The 17,583-nt window shown below is 33.0% G+C and overlaps 1 long non-coding RNA gene across 2 annotated transcripts in view; it reads right to left on the minus strand.

Annotated features, from left to right (window-relative positions):
* LOC136042945 (uncharacterized) overlaps positions 1-12,329 on the minus strand; it is a 79,917-nt gene extending 67,588 nt beyond the window's left edge. Inside the window, exons 1-3 of one of the 2 annotated variants that reach the window (XR_010621498.1) lie at positions 11,498-12,329; positions 7,886-7,998; positions 697-848 (exon numbers count right to left, since the gene is read on the minus strand). This is a non-coding gene — a long non-coding RNA (uncharacterized LOC136042945). The remainder of the gene's footprint in view (positions 1-696; positions 849-7,885; positions 7,999-11,497) is intronic. The other variant, XR_010621497.1, reaches the window with a different exon arrangement.
* Between the last annotated feature and the right edge of the window lie 5,254 nt (positions 12,330-17,583).

A 17,583-nucleotide genomic window follows, 5' to 3' on the forward strand; every position in this document is an offset into this window, starting at 1 on the left:
GATGTCAAGGATTCTTAAAAAGTTTATTTATTTGCGTTTTAGCAAGGAGAATATTTTCGTATTATTTGGCATAAAACAACTCGTCAAATAGTCAATCAATAAATCAATTACTCAGCGACTTTTTGAACAGATTTCTGTAATTAGGGAATAGGATACTGACTTTATTCAATTAAGTCCTTTAACACAGAAACGTCAAACTAGAAAATCTGAGAAGTTCTTTTTAATCGATTTGACTTCTGAACAACTCATGTAAACTAGTGGGAGGAATATTTTTATTTAACCTCTTCTTAGTTTCTGAGTTTTGTCAAAGGCTCATAAGAGCTCCGAAGAAAACCAAGAGAAATGGCCAAGAATTTCCTACTTTCATTTTTGCTTTCTAATGTAGTTGTTTGGATTCTAAATCTACTTTTTGCATTCCATTTTTTATTTTAAAATCCTAATTATAATGCCTTTGAATTCTATTTCTTTAGCTTTTGATTTCTGATTCAAATACATTTAGAGTCCAATCCTAATTCTTTCCCTCATAATCCTAATTTAACTTTAATATACTTTAATTTAATTTTTGCTTTAGAACCAATTTTCTTATTTCACTGTCCATGTGGACTGAATAGTCCCAGGATGAAACCTCAAATTATGTCGATTTATATCAATTTTTTATTCATGTCAATCAATAGCACCTCAACTGGCTATACAAACCTTTTAAAAGAAGATTAGCTTTAGGGTATTAATGTTCTCGGTCTGGTCAGGAAATTTTTCCTCACTGGCAGAGCTTGCTGTTTCCTTTTCTTCTTTCCTTTCGTCAATTTTTAAGTTGTTTGAATACTCGTTAGAATCTTGCTTTGCTGCAACTGAAATTCACATAAATTTCACTTCAAAAATTAATTCTCACATTTACAGAACAGTTTTCTATAACAGTATTATAAACAGTATTCTATAGTCCAGGACAGGTATCAATTAAATCCTTTAAGAAGAGTCTAGCCGTCATGGACTGACAAAATAAGAAAAGTAAACATGGATTATTTGTGATAAATATAGTGATAAATATGTGATAAATATGGATTTTTTGTAGGGAACGAAATAAAGAATTGTAATTATTTTTTGTTTTCTTTAATAGCGACAAAAAAGTCAATTCTTTTTTAATGGTTTTTGTGTGGATACTAAACTCGTCGGAGAAATAAATAAAACTTGGAATTTCCGATCAAATAAGCCTCCTCTTAAATTGGTATGATAAACCCATCCACAATAACCTTATATGCCCCAGGACACAACTTACAGCCCTTTTCCAAATATTAGGGGACTGTGTCAACCTCAGAGAAATTGTTATATAAGACATGGACTTCATTTAACAAAAGGGCTATCTCAAAGTGTTGGCAAGATACATTTCGGGGGAAAGGGTGTTAGGAGGGCTAGTTGCCTTCTGATCACTTTTGACTCTTAAAAATAAAACAAAAAATTTCAAATCAAATGAGCCTCTATGAACGTTGATATGACCACCCCATCGAAAATAACCTTATATGCCCCTAGGTCACAATTTAAAACTCCTCCCTAGATAGGTAGCATTGTCAGCCCCAGGAGCATTTTTATATGTCACAGGGATTATTTTGAACAACGTTGCTCTCTCAAAATTTCCATTCGATATACTTGGGAAAAGAGGGCATGGAAGGACTGTTGCTCTTCAATCACTTTTGACTCATAAGATAGGGAAACTAGAACTTCCGATTTCTTATGAAACAAGCCTCCTTCAAAGTTGATATGATCACCCCTTCTAAAATAACCTAATATACCCCCAGGGCAAAATTTATAGCCCTTTCCCGTAACCTTTGGGGTCCAGTGTAAACCACAAAGGCAGTGTTATATGACAAGTGGACTATTTTTAACAAAAAAAAAACTATCTCAAATTTCTGATCAGATATATTTGGGGGAAAGGATGCTAGAGGGGCTAGCTGCACTTTAATCGATTTAGCAAAGAAAACTTTTAATATCCAATCAGCCTCTTCCAGCGTATATATCACCACCCCTTCAAAAATAACATTATATACACCTGGGGCAAAACTTACAACCATTGTCCCCCAAGCCCCAGGGGCCTATTGCCCTCCAATCACTTTTGACTCTTAAAAAGAAAACTAGAATTTTAAATTATCAATCAAACGACCATCCTCCAAAGTTGAAATGATCACCTCTTCCATAATAACTATAGGCCCCAAGGCGAAAATGGCAGCCCTATCCCCCACTCTCTGGGGGGGCTGTTAAAGCCCAAGAGGCATGGTTATATGACACATAGACTATCTGCGAGAAAGAGGGCATGGGCGCCTGTAACCCTCCAATAAATTTTAACTCTAAAAAAATTAAACTGGAATAATTAAATATAACTTTGGCTTAAATATAAAACATTTCAAAGTTCTGTTTTTACAAGGGATCAGACGAAAAGCAAAACAATCAAAAGTTGCAGCCCTCTTCATATGTTGAGCAATATTTTTTCCTTTTTAATTCTATATATTTATTGATTTTTAAGACAAAACTGAGTAGTCAAATGCAATATCAAAGAGAAAAGTGTGGACGTAGCTAAATGGTGGTATGCCTCACCCTCCTGTTCCACTTAAAACTGTTCCATATTTTAGCAAGACTTTTCATCTATCTATCTTTTGTCTGTGGAGCATAGGGGTTTCTGCTTGCAAAAATCAGACACAACAAAAAGTGGAAATTCACGTTTATCATTGGTAAAATATTTACCCTGAAAAATGAATCAAATGAAAAGTATTATATACACAAGAGCTACACTCCATGTAGGATTATTATTCAAATTTTTAACATTTGAAAGAGCTTTTTTGCGAATATTCATCACAGTCACTAATTTTAAACTGGATATATTCAAGGCTAAACACAAGCAGCATTAGAACGGATTAAACAATGGGGAAAAAATAACAGAAAAATATGTTATTAAAGCAATAAATGAGTTTATCAGGAAAAGCGAGTACACTGTCAGGGTAAGATGTTTTATTTTGAAAACTAGCATATATTAAGTAATTCATTAACCACAGAAATGACTTTACAACCCCCTTCCCTCCTTAGTGTGCTTATATATACCCTGAATTTCATATATGCAATACATTTTCTATTATTTTGAAAAATATTAGAAAAATTTGTGTTATAAACAGTTATAACGAAATCTCGACAATATAGACATTACGCTACCGACCCCTGTAAGTAATTACAGATCTCGTTAAGTGAAAGTATAAAACGTCCCTAAAAGTCTTATTATTTCAAAATATAATTTTTACTAAAATTGGACAATTGACCAGGTTTAGTAATACTTCCAGATACATTAATTTTGAACTCAATATTTTAAACACAAGTTTCACTGAGTCATAATCTGTTTTTTTTTTTTTTTTTTTTTTTTTTTTTTTTTTTTTTTTTTTTTTTTTTTTTTTTTTTTTTTACAGAGCCTTTTTTCTTGATGGGATCATTCTGAATCCCACAAATAAAAGGAGTATAGTATCCATCAGTGTCTTTGAAACTTTGTGCGTAAGTGAATGACTCTGTGGACCTTACTCCCATGAGAACCGTGACTGAAAAAATAAACTTTAAAATGTCTTGTAAATTATACGGTAAGGATGTTTTCTTTGAAGATCTTATAATTGACCCAATGGATGGAGATATGTGAAGCTATGATATACATTATCACAATTTAAAGACTGTGATTTTTTTTTTAATAAAGAGTGATTTCTCAGACTGAATAAAATGGTTGACAGCTATGAATATAAAACCAGATGTAAAAAAAAAATGTTTGACAACTTTAAAAGATGGGATAAAACTAGACATATCATTGTCAAAGGGAATATGAAAGTATTGTGCAGAACGAAAAGAGGAGCATCAAGTAAAAGGTTAAGAAATGTATTTACTAATAGAGGTGGTAAATGAAAGAGGAACGAGGTGTAGAGGGGGCTAGGAATAGAGAGAAAAACAGAAGGATGATGTAAGAGATAGAATAGAAGATATTTGCGATTATTTGGATCTTGCTTTCGCAAAATATTCATTTAGTATTTTAGTGTAATTTTCTATTTAGTTTATTAATCAGAAAGGAAACCAAACCATTAATTTTTATATATTCTTCTTTATCTAGGAGTCTTTTGAAAGCTCACATGAACGATTTGCCAAAATCCCTAATTTCAAATCAACAAGTAAATCAATTAAAATATTCTGTTTCTCAATCCAATAATGGAGCTCAAACCCCAACCACATAACCCAAAGAAAATATTTAAAGAAATAAGCTAATGTCAAAAATTTCCTTCAGTGATTTTCTGCAGATGAAAATTCCGTAGAGAGGAGGGTCCCAAAGGGAATATCCGGTGAAGGGGCGGGGTTTTCCAGCGGAATTTTCTTACGGAAAAGATTTTCCGCAAAACAGATTTTGCTTCTTTTTTTTTTGTTCGATTTTTTGTTGTAATTTTTTTTTACAGTAGATTGGTGGAGATCGCAGTTGAAACATACAATTTTACTGTTATAAAAATGCAAAACAAATTGTGAAAATATAATTAGATAGATGAAAAAAATAAATTCTAGGCTATTGATTATTAACAAAACTGAATCGTAAGGTTCAATCCCTTCAAAAACGACAGCAATCAATCAGTGGATCAATATTTAAAAAAACGAGAGCTAAGAGCTCATATGGTATGAGCTCTAGCAAAATTCTAAGAATCAATAGATTGATATAAAAGGAAAATCAGAGGCTGTATGCCCGTTGGGATTTAAAATAATAGCTCTGAGCCACGATGCCCTTCTAAATATGAAAATTCATTGAGATCCGATCACCCACTCGTGAGTTAAATATACCTATTTTTTTCTAATTTTCCTCTCCCTTCAGCCCCCCAGATGGTCGAATCGGGGAATACAACTTTGTACAGCTTTAATCTAAAAAACGGTAAACAAATTGTGAAAATATAATTTGATAGATGGATAAAATAGATTCTAGACTATTGATTATTAACAAAACTGACTCGTTAGGTTCAAGCACTTCAAAAAAGACAATCAATTAGTGGATCAATATTTAAAAAAAAAACTACAACGGTAATTAAGGGTCATTAGAATTATATCAGAGTATACGCAGACATACAGAGTATATAAAGACGCTTTAAAAACAACTAAAGACTTGTTAAAACCTTGTTTGTCATGTAAATCAATTCAGGTATAATCAGGTAAATCATCTATATAATCAGGTAAATCAAGTATGTAAAATCAATAAGGCCTCCCCCCTTATTGATTTTAATTAATATTGAGAAATGAACGCTCTTAGAATCTAACAGCAATTTGGTGCGGGGGGGGGGGTGTCCTAGGAAAAAAAAATCAAACTATCCTGAGATGACCAAAAAAAAACACCGATTAATTTTATTACAGTATCTTTATTACTGCCCCGCCTTTTGAATATGTTGGGAAAAATATATGCTGAACCTATAGAGAAAACGCGTCAAATGAAAGTAAAAAACAGCTCAGTTTTGAAAAGAAACCGAGACGAGTTTTAAAATTTACTCCCCCCTCCAGCCTCCAAATTGTTTTAAATTGAAAAAACAGCACTGTATTAAAAATTGGATCTCGTTCACTGTTTTATCGAATTTTAAGATCAAATCCAAAAGGCATAGGCAACTCTTCAGGTAGTACTGAATCTTTGCTAGGTAATTTGCTACTCTTTACGAGTCAAGTGATCCACATTCATTACCCCATATGTTCTTGAAGGTCCTGGACGCTTAGGGGATGGGGAGAAGTAGGTGATGCTTGAGGCCAGTAACGATTCGTCTCTAGTGTTTGCAGACTGAACAGATTTAAAGCCTGTACAACATCATTCATTTCTCAACTGATTTTCAGCAAAGAATTTCCAGTCTATTTCTTTTGAAGTGGGACGCTCTTCTTGCTTTCTGGAAACGGCCTCAGCAAGCAATTGGTAAAGCTTTTGGGCATCATTTATTATCGCGAAAGTTTCAGTTTCCGTTGCTACCACATCTCAAATATTTTAACTTGTCCATTTCCAAGTATCCATTTTTGGGTTAGGTTGTTGAGGCACGTCTTGCCTCTTTGATAATGGGACCCAACCATTTCTTTAAATTAAGAGCAGCAATACTAGATCGTATAGGATAGTTTTGAAACATTGCCGAGGTTGGCTAGGACAGCAAAACTTTTACTGGGGAATAAAAAACCTTAGGTGCAATCTTTGCGATATCAATTTGGAGAGGGGGGATTCAAAAGGTCCGTGACCTAGAGTGTTTAACATCATAGGAGCTTTACTTTGAGCCCAGGAGATAATGAAGGTAAAACTCAAATAACTAGAATTTTATTGATTTTTTTTATGTCACATCAAATTACACCGCATGCGAAAGCTACTACACAAAATCCGAATAGGATCAAAAAATATAAAATCTATAAACCTGAATTTAAAAGTGTTTATGGACCCAGAATGTGAGGCGCTTGCGTATTCTTAGACTAACATATTCCTGTCCATTTCCCTCTTCACTGGGAGGACCTTCTGATTCGTCTACCAATACTTTCTCATATGTCCCTACTTTACTTACTACACGGAATTGTTATTATGTTTCAAAAACGTTGGTTTTAAATTACTCTATTTGAAAAACCAGAAAAGGGTTCTGGATCTGTTTAATGATTTATTTCCTATAATAGAACTACTTCCTAGAACGAACCCTTCCAGATGTCTTGAATATATGTAAAAAATTCAAAATTCTGAGCCTTTTGGTTTGATATTTATTTATTTATTTACTTAAGCCCCACCCCCCCCCCTCCCCAGTCTTCAGGTTTTTATTAATCTTATTAAAATTGACATCCCTTTTCCATGCATATTTTTGCATCAATGTTATCAGGGGGACTCTCTTAGGCCCCTCTTAGATCTTAGATCTGCTTCTTCTGTTTCTTATTTCTGGTTCCTTTCCCTTCAGCTAAACATAACCCCGTCTCTCTCAATAAATTGTATTGTTCCTTTGTACCAGCTAATGTTTGCTTTTCAATATCATAACTTATTTTTAAAATCTAAATCCCCATGCCTCCAGCTCGGGGTAGCTTTCTCACCTTCCTCCTTAAATTGCTACCATACATTGTTCATTCAAATTTTTACTTTTTGGTACTGCTTTTATACATTCCACGCGTGTTTTTACCTTTCAAAATTTGATGTTCACTGCTCAAACCTCCCTCCCACCCAATGGCCGAACTACCTTATTTCTCCTTTATTTAAAGCTAAGCTTTCCCAGACGAATTTATACCTTTAATTAGGGCCTATTTCAGCTCCAATTACACCGTTTAGGTAATAGCAAGAATAGTGATAGCAGATTTTTGCCAACCTGATTTTTGCAGATTTTTCTTCGGGTCATTACCAACACCAGGTAGGCTCTCATGGCAACTTTTGACAGTTGCTCCAAACTGGGAAAACACAGATCTTGAAAATTTTTCACGTAAAACAATATCATTGACATTAGTACATACACTTTTGGTTATGGCCAATCAAACTTTTGGATTAAAAATAAGGCTTCTGTTTTCAAAGCTTTAATGCCTAACACTGGAATTAAGAAAAAATTAATGTTTTTGAATTTGGTTTCAGTTATAAGTTTTAGTTTTGTTTAAAATCATACTTAAATATTCAATTTTGTTCAAAAAGTTATTTTAAATTGTAATATTGTTTTAAATATAATTTAACTGATGTGTTTCTTTCCGTTGTTTTACTTCAAAACCTCTTCTTCTTTTCTCTCTTTCATAACATAATTTGAACTATGGAATCTGAACCTTCCTGAATAAAGTTAATATCCTTAGGCAAAGCTGGCAAAAGTCTTTTTCTTTTAAAGCATCAGGACAAGAAATATGTTAAAGAATTTTCAGGAAAAAACTCGCATCTTACCCTTAACATAAGACGATACTCATCATCTATGGTTTCAACTGACTCAAACTCTTATTATCCATGGTCAAGCCCGGCGAAGGAGAAATAGAAGCTATAACTGTCTTGTCGTCTTACTGAAAAATAAGATATTCTTAATTATATTCAAAGTTCACTTTTTACCAGGCATTGATAGAACATTTTACAAGGTAATAATCATTAAAGAGATTACACTAATTTTTTTATGCTTATATAAAAGGAGCAATTCTCAAGACAAGCTATATCATTTAACTGCAACAACGTGAAGTCTCTAGGAATAAGAAAGAGAAATTATAATTTATGAAAATGTGTCAATTTTGTACAAACCTGTGCCTTCAGGCACAAGGATATGTGTCAAGAGTGTGTTTCCGAAAGAATTGGCGGAAGGGGGGCTATTGAACAATTTGGGAAATGTTTGACTATAGCTTTTGCAGAAAAAAATTATAAATTTTGTAATATAATGAGAAAAAAAAACAAAGAATCGACAGTTAATTCTGCAAATTTGACATGGCCCTTCAAATTTGAAGTTTGCAAAATTCTTATTAAAAGTTGAACAGCAAAAAGTGAATATTAACAAAAAACTATATACATTTACTGCTTTAAGAAAACTATAAAACAAACACAGCAAGAAAACAAGTAGTATATGCAACAAACTATAGAGATTATAGATCGAATTTTGAAAGCATATAACACCCAGATAAAGAGTGATCGAGGATTAAAAAAATTATAGTAGGTGTGGAATTTTTACTTTCCTTTTAAAGGAAGTGACATCTATTTACTTGAAAAGATGGATTAGGGTAAATGCTATTGAAATATTTACAATATAAATGATATCACAGAGAAAAGGAAAATGTTGATAAAATAACATTGGCTCTAGCAACAACTGATTTTAATTATTAAGGTTTGAGTTGAAGCAACAAGAAATATGGATTTTGTATTAAGACATCATACTCACTCGTTAGTTTTATCCAAACGATACTAGCAAAAAGTTGTGATGGCACATTAGGATTGGAAATACAACAGATCAGTCATTTATATCAATTTGATATTGCCATCTATATTCTTTAAAAAAAACATTCATCTCAAACATAGGTAGCGCTGACTGGAAAATAATGGCTGGTAAAATCATATGATTTATTCTTATATTTTATAGTTCATAATTTAATACGAAATATTCAGTTTTGTTCAAAAATTTGGTATATCTGATTCGTTGTACCCACAATGTTTTATACAGACTTGGCAAAAAAAAAAAATAATAGTCTATTGTGGCAACCAAAAAAAAAATTACAATATCATCAGTGAATACTAATTGGATATTTCAATTTCAATTTATATGTACTTAAAATCGAATATAATACACACATTCCGTATATACTATAAGGAATGAATCAATTAAGAGTAAGAAAAAAACTAGATCTACGTTGCAAGGCCAACGTGAGGTGATACGGCAACCGTGTTGCGAGAGCAAAAACCGAAAGTGTTGCGAGACAAAACAAAACTAAAGTGTTGCGAGAGCACTCGCAACACTTTGGTTTTGCTGCCTCGCTTCGATTAAACGCTGAAGTTGTTAAGTTGTTAAATCCCTTACATTTCTTACCACTGAGACCAAATTGGTCTTACCATCAAATATACAGGAAACAAATAATAGGTACACAAACTAGAACCATATTTTTGTATAGCCTACTGTTTGAAATACGGTCAGTCAGTTGGGTACCCAAAACAATCTATTGGCAATTTCTCTGGAAAGCATCTTAAAATCTTCCTGTTTTTAGAAGCACCTATACTTCAGAACCATACTTAACTCTATCATCAATTTAGCTTCCAATATTCTAATCTGGGCTTGAAGACTTTTCTTCATATCCTGTCAAACTTTTTTCAACTGTGGAAAAATATCCTGGGACTTAGGTATTCAGCTTTTAATATCTTCAATACACCCACCATTTTTACTATTAATACTACCTAGGTCAATTAAGCTGTCTGCTTGATCAATGTTTCGTTACCCAATGTCACCTGTTCATTTTGACTTACTCCTAGCCTTAGCAACCTAGTCTACTAAACATTAATTTTCAAACCTAATGTAGCACCCTGAACTTGCAAAACGTCAAGAAGCTCATTCATTTTCCTCATACTTTCATCTAGGATGCTGAAATCATCAACAAAATCTAACTCCAAAAATTTTTACTTCCCCCATTGGTTCCATGTTTTACATGAGCCTTTGCTTATCTCCTTAGGCCCAAGTCCATCAAAATAATCTATCCAAATAGGCAGAGCAAAACCGGGACAGACAGACAGGCCGATAGACCGACCGACAGAATTTGCGATCGCTATATGTCACTTGGTTAATACCAAGTGCCATAAAAACCAATTACAAAAAAAATTACTTTCGTCCCTACCCAAACCACAAATCCACCACCTTTTCAAGGGGAGAGGCGTACACCCCTTGCCCCCCCCCCCCTCCCTGTCTGGATCCATCACTGCTTCTGAGGTCCCTTACTCAAAACGTATCCAAAATTTTTATTTTGAGATTAAAGGCTCGGAGAATATATTATTACCGTATCAAATACGGTATGTTACATAATGTAAATTCCACAGGAAAACCCTTATGAAAACGAAACAATAGAAACTTATATTTAACTTGAGAACAAAATGAGAATAGTTGAACAAACAAGCTAGCTTAACAATAGAACTTGCTCAGTTTGACAACTCAACAATTTGTTCAATAGCTTTTTCCGATTTCTTTTAGGGAAATGCCACATACACCTTTAAGTTTTTCTGACCAAATAGTTTCACATTTTCAAATTCTGATGCTAACCATGGTATATACCGGTAAGAAGCTAATTTGAAGAATTCTATAGAACAAATAAAAAAAGCACATGATACGTTTCCAGCTATTCTTTTAAAGAGATGTCAAGGATTCTTAAAAAGTTTATTTATTTGCGTTTTAGCAAGGAGAATATTTTCGTATTATTTGGCATAAAACAACTCGTCAAATAGTCAATCAATAAATCAATTACTCTGCGACTTTTTGAACAGATTTCTGTAATTAGGGAATAGGATACTGACTTTATTCAATTAAGTCCTTTAACACAGAAACGTCAAACTAGAAAATCTGAGAAGTTCTTTTTAATCGATTTGACTTCTGAACAACTCATGTAAACTAGTGGAAGGAATATTTTTATTTAACCTCTTCTTAGTTTCTGAGTTTTGTCAAAGGCTCATAAGAGCCCGAACAAAACCAAGAGAAATGGCCAAGAATTTCCTACTTTCATTTTTGCTTTCTAATGTAGTTGTTTGGATTCTATATCTACTTTTTGCATTCCATTTTTATTTTAAAATCCTAATTATAATGCCTTTAAAGTCAATTTCTTTAGCTTTTGATTTCTGATTCAAATACATTTAGAGTTCAATCCTAATTCTTTCCCTCAAATCCTAATTTAACTTTAATATACTCTAATTTAATTTTTGCTTTAGAACCAATTTTCTTATTTCATTGTCCATGTGGACTGAATAGTCCCAGGATGGAACCTCAAATTATGTCGATTTATATCAATTTTTTTATTCATTTCAATCAATAGCACCTCAACTGGCTATAAAAACCTTTTAAAAGAAGATTAGCTTTAGGGTATTAATGTTCTAGGTCTGGTCAGGAAATTTTTCCTCACTGGCAGAGCTTGCTATTTCCTTTTCTTCTTTCCTTTCGTCAGTTTTTAAGTTGTTTGAATACTCGTTAGAATCTTGCTTTGCTGCAACTGAAATTCACATGAATTTCACTTCAAAAATTAATTCTCACATTTACAGAACAGTTTTCTATAACAGTATTATAAACAGTATTCTATAGTCCAGGACAGGTATCAATTAAATCCTTTAAGAAGATTCTAGCCGTCATGGACTGACAAAATAAGAAAAGTAAACATGGATTATTTGTGATAAATATAGTGATAAATATGGATTATTTGTAGGGAACGAAATAAAGAATTATAATTTTTTTTTGTTTTCTTTAATAGCGACAAAAAAGTCAATTCTTTTTTAATGGTTTTTGTGTGGATACTAAACTCGTCGGAGAAATAAATAGAACTTGGAATTTCCGATCAAATAAGCCTCCTCTTAAATTGGAATGACAAACCCATCCACAATAACCTTATATGCCCCAGGACACAACTTACAGCCCTTTTCCAAATCTTAGGGGACTGTATCAACCTCAGAGAAATTGTTATATAAGACATGGACTTCATTTAACAAAAGGGCTATCTCAAAATGTTGGCAAGATACAGTTCGGGGGAAAGGGCGTTAGGAGGGCTAGTTGCCTTCTGATCACTTTGGACTCTTAAAAATAAAAATAAAAATTTCAAATCAAATGAGCCTCTATGAACGTTGATATGACCACCCCATCGAAAATAACCTTATATGCCCCTAGGTCACAATTTAAAACTCTTGCCCCCTAGATAGGTAGCATTGTCAGCCCCAGGAGCATTTTTATATTTCATTAAATAAAAAAAAACTTATTTTTTTAGATGAAAGTAAGGAACGACATTAAAACTTAAAACGAACAGAAATTACTCCGTATATGAAATGAGTTGTCCCCTCCGCAATCCCTCGCTCTTTACGCTAAAGCTTTTAATTGTTTTAAAAAGTAGAATTGTGGCAAAGAGTCAAACTTTAGCGTAAAGAGCGAGGGATAGCGGAGGGGACAACCCATTTCATATATGGAGTAATTTCTGTTCGTTTTAAGTTTTAATGTCGCTCATTATTCAGCTAAAAAAATTAGTTTTTTTTTTATTTAATTTCTGAACGTTTTTGAATTAATGTATGTTTGGTTTTGGCTCTCCGCACATAAATTATTAAAATGAAATTTGTATATTGATTCTTTTTTTGGCTAAATGGCTTTCTCTTAGTTTTTGAGAAATAAGGGGTGGAGAAGGAGGCCTAGTTGCCCTCCAATTTTTCGGTTACTTAAAAAGGAAATTAGAACTTTTAATTTTTAACGAACGTTTTTATTAGTAAAAAATATACGTAACTTAAGAATTAACTTACGCAACAAACTTTCATAACCTTATATTTTTATTATGTATACGAGGGGGTTTGTACCCTCGTTAATACCTCGTTCTTTACACTAAATCGTAAGTTTTGTCCCAATTCTTTAAGAATCACCCCTGAATCAGAAAGGCCGTAGGATAAATAGTTGAAATTACTAAAAATACTTTAGCATAAAGAGCAAGGTATTTATCTCCTCCTAAATACCTCGCTCTTTATGCTAAAGTATTTTTAGAACCCCTGATATGCGTAATAATCTCTGTTCGTTTTAAGTTTCAATGCTAGTTCTTCCTTTCATTTGAAAAAAAGGTCTTCATGTTTATTTTTCATTGTTTTCTTATAGTAATGCTAGAGAATCCTGCGCCCTTTTCATTGAATTTTTCTTCCCTCATGACAGAGACCTCCAAGGAAAGATCCTCCAACATAGCCTTCTCTCCTCAGCCTCACCCCCAAACAAAATAAAATCACCCTGAGAACGTCTGTACACTTCCCAATAACCATTACTATATGTAAACACTGGTCAAAGTTTGTAACTTGCAGCCCCACCCCCAGGGATTGTGGGGGAGTGTCATCCCCAAAGACATAGTTATTATGGTTTTCGACTATGCTGAACAAAATGCCAATCTAAAAATTTTGATCCGTTGACTTTGGGAAAAAAATGAGCGTGGGAGGGGGCCTAGATACCCTCCAATTTTTTTGGTCACTTAGAAAGGGGACTAGAATTTTTCATTTCCGTTAGAATGAGCCTTCTTGCGACATTTTAGGACCACTTGGTCGATACGATGACCCCTGGGGAAAAAAAGAAAAAACAAACAAACAAATAATGACGCGCCCGTGATTTGTCTTCAGGCAAAAAATACAAAATTCCACATTTTTGTAGATAGGAGCTTGAAACATCTACAGTAGGGTTCTCTGATACGCTGGATTGAAGTTTCTGCTATAGGGTTCTCTGATACACTGAATGCGATGGTGTGATTTTCGTTAAGATCCTATGACTTTTAGGGGGTGTTTCCTCCTATGTTCCTAAAGAAGGCAAATTTTCTCAGGCTCGTAACTTTTGATGGGTAAGACTAAACTTGATGAAACTTATATATTTAAAATCACCATTAAAATGCAATTCTTTTGATGTAGCTATTGATATCAAAATTCAATTTTTTAGAGTTTTGGTTACTATTGAGCCGGGTCGCTCCTTACTACAGTTCGTTACCACCAACTGTTTGACAGGGATTATTTTGAACAACGTTGCTCTCTCAAAATTTCCATTCGATATACTTGGGAAAAAGAGGGCATGGAGGGGCTGTTGCTCTTCAATCACTTTTGACTCATAAGATAGGGAAACTAGAACTTCCAATTTCTTATAAAACAAGCCTCCTTCAAAGTTGATATGACCACCCCTTCTAAAATAACCTAATATACCCCCAGAGCAAAATTTATAGTCCTTTTCCGTAAGCTTTGGGGTCCAGTGTAAACCACAAAGGAAGTGTTATATGACAAGTGGACTATTTTTAACAAAAAAAAACTATCTCAAAATTCTGATCAGATATATTTTGGGGGAAGGAAGCTAGAGGGGCTAGCAGCACTTTAAACGATTTAGCAAAGAAAACTTTTAATATCCAATCAGCCTCTTCCAGCGTATATATCACCACCCCTTCAAAAATAACCTTATATACCCCTAGGGCAAAACTTACAACCATCGTCCCCCAAGCTCCAGGGGCCTATTGCCCTCCAGTCACTTTTGGCTCTTAAAAACAAAACTATAATTCTAAATTATCAATCAAACGACCATCCTCCAAAGTTGACATGATCACCACTTCCATAATAACTATAGGCCCCAAGGCGAAAATGGCAGCCCTAAAGAAAGGGGGGGGGGGGCTGTGTAAGCCCAAGAGGCATAGTTATATGACACATCGACTATCTGCAAGAAAGAGTGCATAGGCTTCTGTAACCCTCTAATAAATTTTAACTCTAAAAAAATTAAACTGGAATAATTAAATATAACTTTGGCTTAAATATAAAACATTTCAAAGTTCTGTTTTTACAAGGGATCAGACGAAAAGCAAAACAATCAGAAGTTGCAGCCCTCTTCATATGTTGATCAATATTTTTTCCTTATTAATTCTATATATTTATTGATTTTTAAGACAAAATTGAGTAATCAAATGCAATATCAAAGAAAAAAGTGTGGACGTAGCTAAATGGTGGTATGCCTGACCCTCCTGTTCCACTTAAAACTTTTCCATATTTTAGCAAGACTTTTCATCTATCTATCTTTTGTCTGTAGAGCATAGGGGTTTCTGCTTGCAAAAATCAGACACAACAAAAAGTGGAAATTCAAGTTTATCATTGGTAAAATATTTACCCTGAAAAATGAATCAAATGAAAAGTATTACATACACAAGAGCTACACTCCATGTAGGACTATTATTCAAATTTTTAACATTTGAAAGTGGTTTTTTTTGCAAATATTCATCACAGTCACTAATTTTAAACTGGATATATTCGAGGCTAATTAACACAAGCAGCATTAGAACGGATTAAACAATGGAAAAAAATAACAGAAAAATATGTTATTAAAGCAATAAATGAGTTTATCAGGAGAAGGGAGTACACTGTCAGGGTAAGATGTTTTATTTTGAAAACTAGCATATATTAAGTAATTCATTAACCACAGAAATGACTTTACAACCCCCTTCCCTCCTTAGTGTGCTAATATATACCCTGAATTGCATATATGCAATACATTTTCTATTATTTTGAAAAATATTAGAAAAATTTGTGTTATAAACAGTTATAACGAAATCTCGACAAAATAGACATTACACTACCGACCCCTGTAAGTAATTACAGATCTCGTTAAGTGAAAGTATAAAACGCCCATAAAAGTCTTATTATTTCAAAATATTATTTTTACTAAAATTGGACAATTGACCAGATTTAGTGATACTTCCTGATACATTAATTTTGAACTCAATATTTTAAACACAAGTTTCACTGAGTCATAATCTTTTTTTTTTTTTTTTTTTTTTTTTTTTTTTTTTTTTTTTTTTTTTTTTTTTTTTTTTTTTTTTTTTTTTTTACAGAGCCTTTTTTCTTGATGGGATCATTCTGAATCCCACAAATAAAAGGAGTATAGTATCCATCAGTGTCTCTGAAACTTTGTGCATAAGTGAAGGACCTTACTCCCATGAGAACCGTGACTGAAAAAATAAACTTTAAAATGTCTTGTAAATTATACGGCAAGGATGTTTTCTTTGAAGATCTTATTATTGACCCAATGGATTGAAATATGTGAAGCTATGATATACATTATCATAATTTAAAGACTGTGATTTTTTTTTTTTAATAAAGAGTGATTTCTCAGACTGAATAAAATAGTTGACAGCTATGAATATAAAACCAGATGTAAAAAAAATCTTTGACAACTTTAAAAGATAAGATAAAACTAGACTTATCATTGTCAAAGGGAATATGAAAGTATTGTGCAGAACGAAAAGAGGAGCGCCAAGTAAAAGGTTAAGAAATGTATTTACTAATAGAGGTGGTAAATGAAAGAGGAACGAGGTGTAGAGGGGGCTAGGAATAGAGAGAAAAACAGAGGGATGATGTAAGAGATAGAATAGAAGATATTTACGATTATTTGGATCTTACTTTCGCAAAATATTCATTTAGTATTTTACTGTAATTTTCCATTTAGTTTATTAATCAGAAAGGAAACCAAACCATTAATTTTTGTATATTTTTCTTTATCTAGGAGTCTTTTGAAAGCTCGCATGAACGATTTGCCAAAATCCCTAATTTCAAATCAACAAGTAAATCAATTAAAATATTATGTTTCTCAATCCAATAACGGAGCTCAAACCCCAACCACAAACCCAAAGAAAAGATTTAAAGAAATAAGCTAATGTCAAAAATTTCCTTCAGTGATTTTCCGCAGATGAAAAGTCCGTAGAGAGTAAGGGGTTTTCCAGCGGAATTTTCTTACGGAAAAGATTTTCCGCAAAACAGATTTTGCTTCAAATGTTGTTTTTTTTTTTTTGTTCGATTTTTTGGTTTAATTTTTTTTACAGTAGATTGGTGGAGATCCCAGTCGAAACATACAATTTTACTGTTATAGAAATGCAAAACAAATTATGAAAATATAATTAGACAGATGAAAAAGATAAATTCTAGGCTATTGATTATTAACAAAACTGACTCGTTAGGTTCAATCACTTCAAAAAAGACAGTAATCAATCAGTGGATCAATATTTAAAAAGCTCTAGCAAAATTGTAAGAATCAATAGATTGATTTAAAAGGAAAATCAGAGGCTTAATGCCCGTTGGGATTTAAAATAATAGCTCTGAGCCACGATGCCCTTCTAAATATGAAAATTCATTGAGATCCGATCACCCACTCGTGAGTTACATATACCTATTTTATTCTAATTTTCCTCTCCCTTCAGCCCCCCAGATGGTCGAATCGGGGAAAACAACTTTTAAAGTTATTTTTAAATTTTGTCTTAAATATAATTTAATTGATGTGTTTCTTTCCGTTGTTTTACTTTTTGCATCATCTTTTCTGTCTTTCATAACATAATTTAAACTATGGTATCTAAACATTTCTGAATTAAGTTGATATCCTTCATTTAATTGACAGAAATTCATTGACAAAC

Source organism: Artemia franciscana, unplaced genomic scaffold (assembly GCF_032884065.1).
Source record: "Artemia franciscana unplaced genomic scaffold, ASM3288406v1 Scaffold_253, whole genome shotgun sequence".
Lineage (NCBI taxonomy): Eukaryota > Metazoa > Arthropoda > Branchiopoda > Anostraca > Artemiidae > Artemia > Artemia franciscana.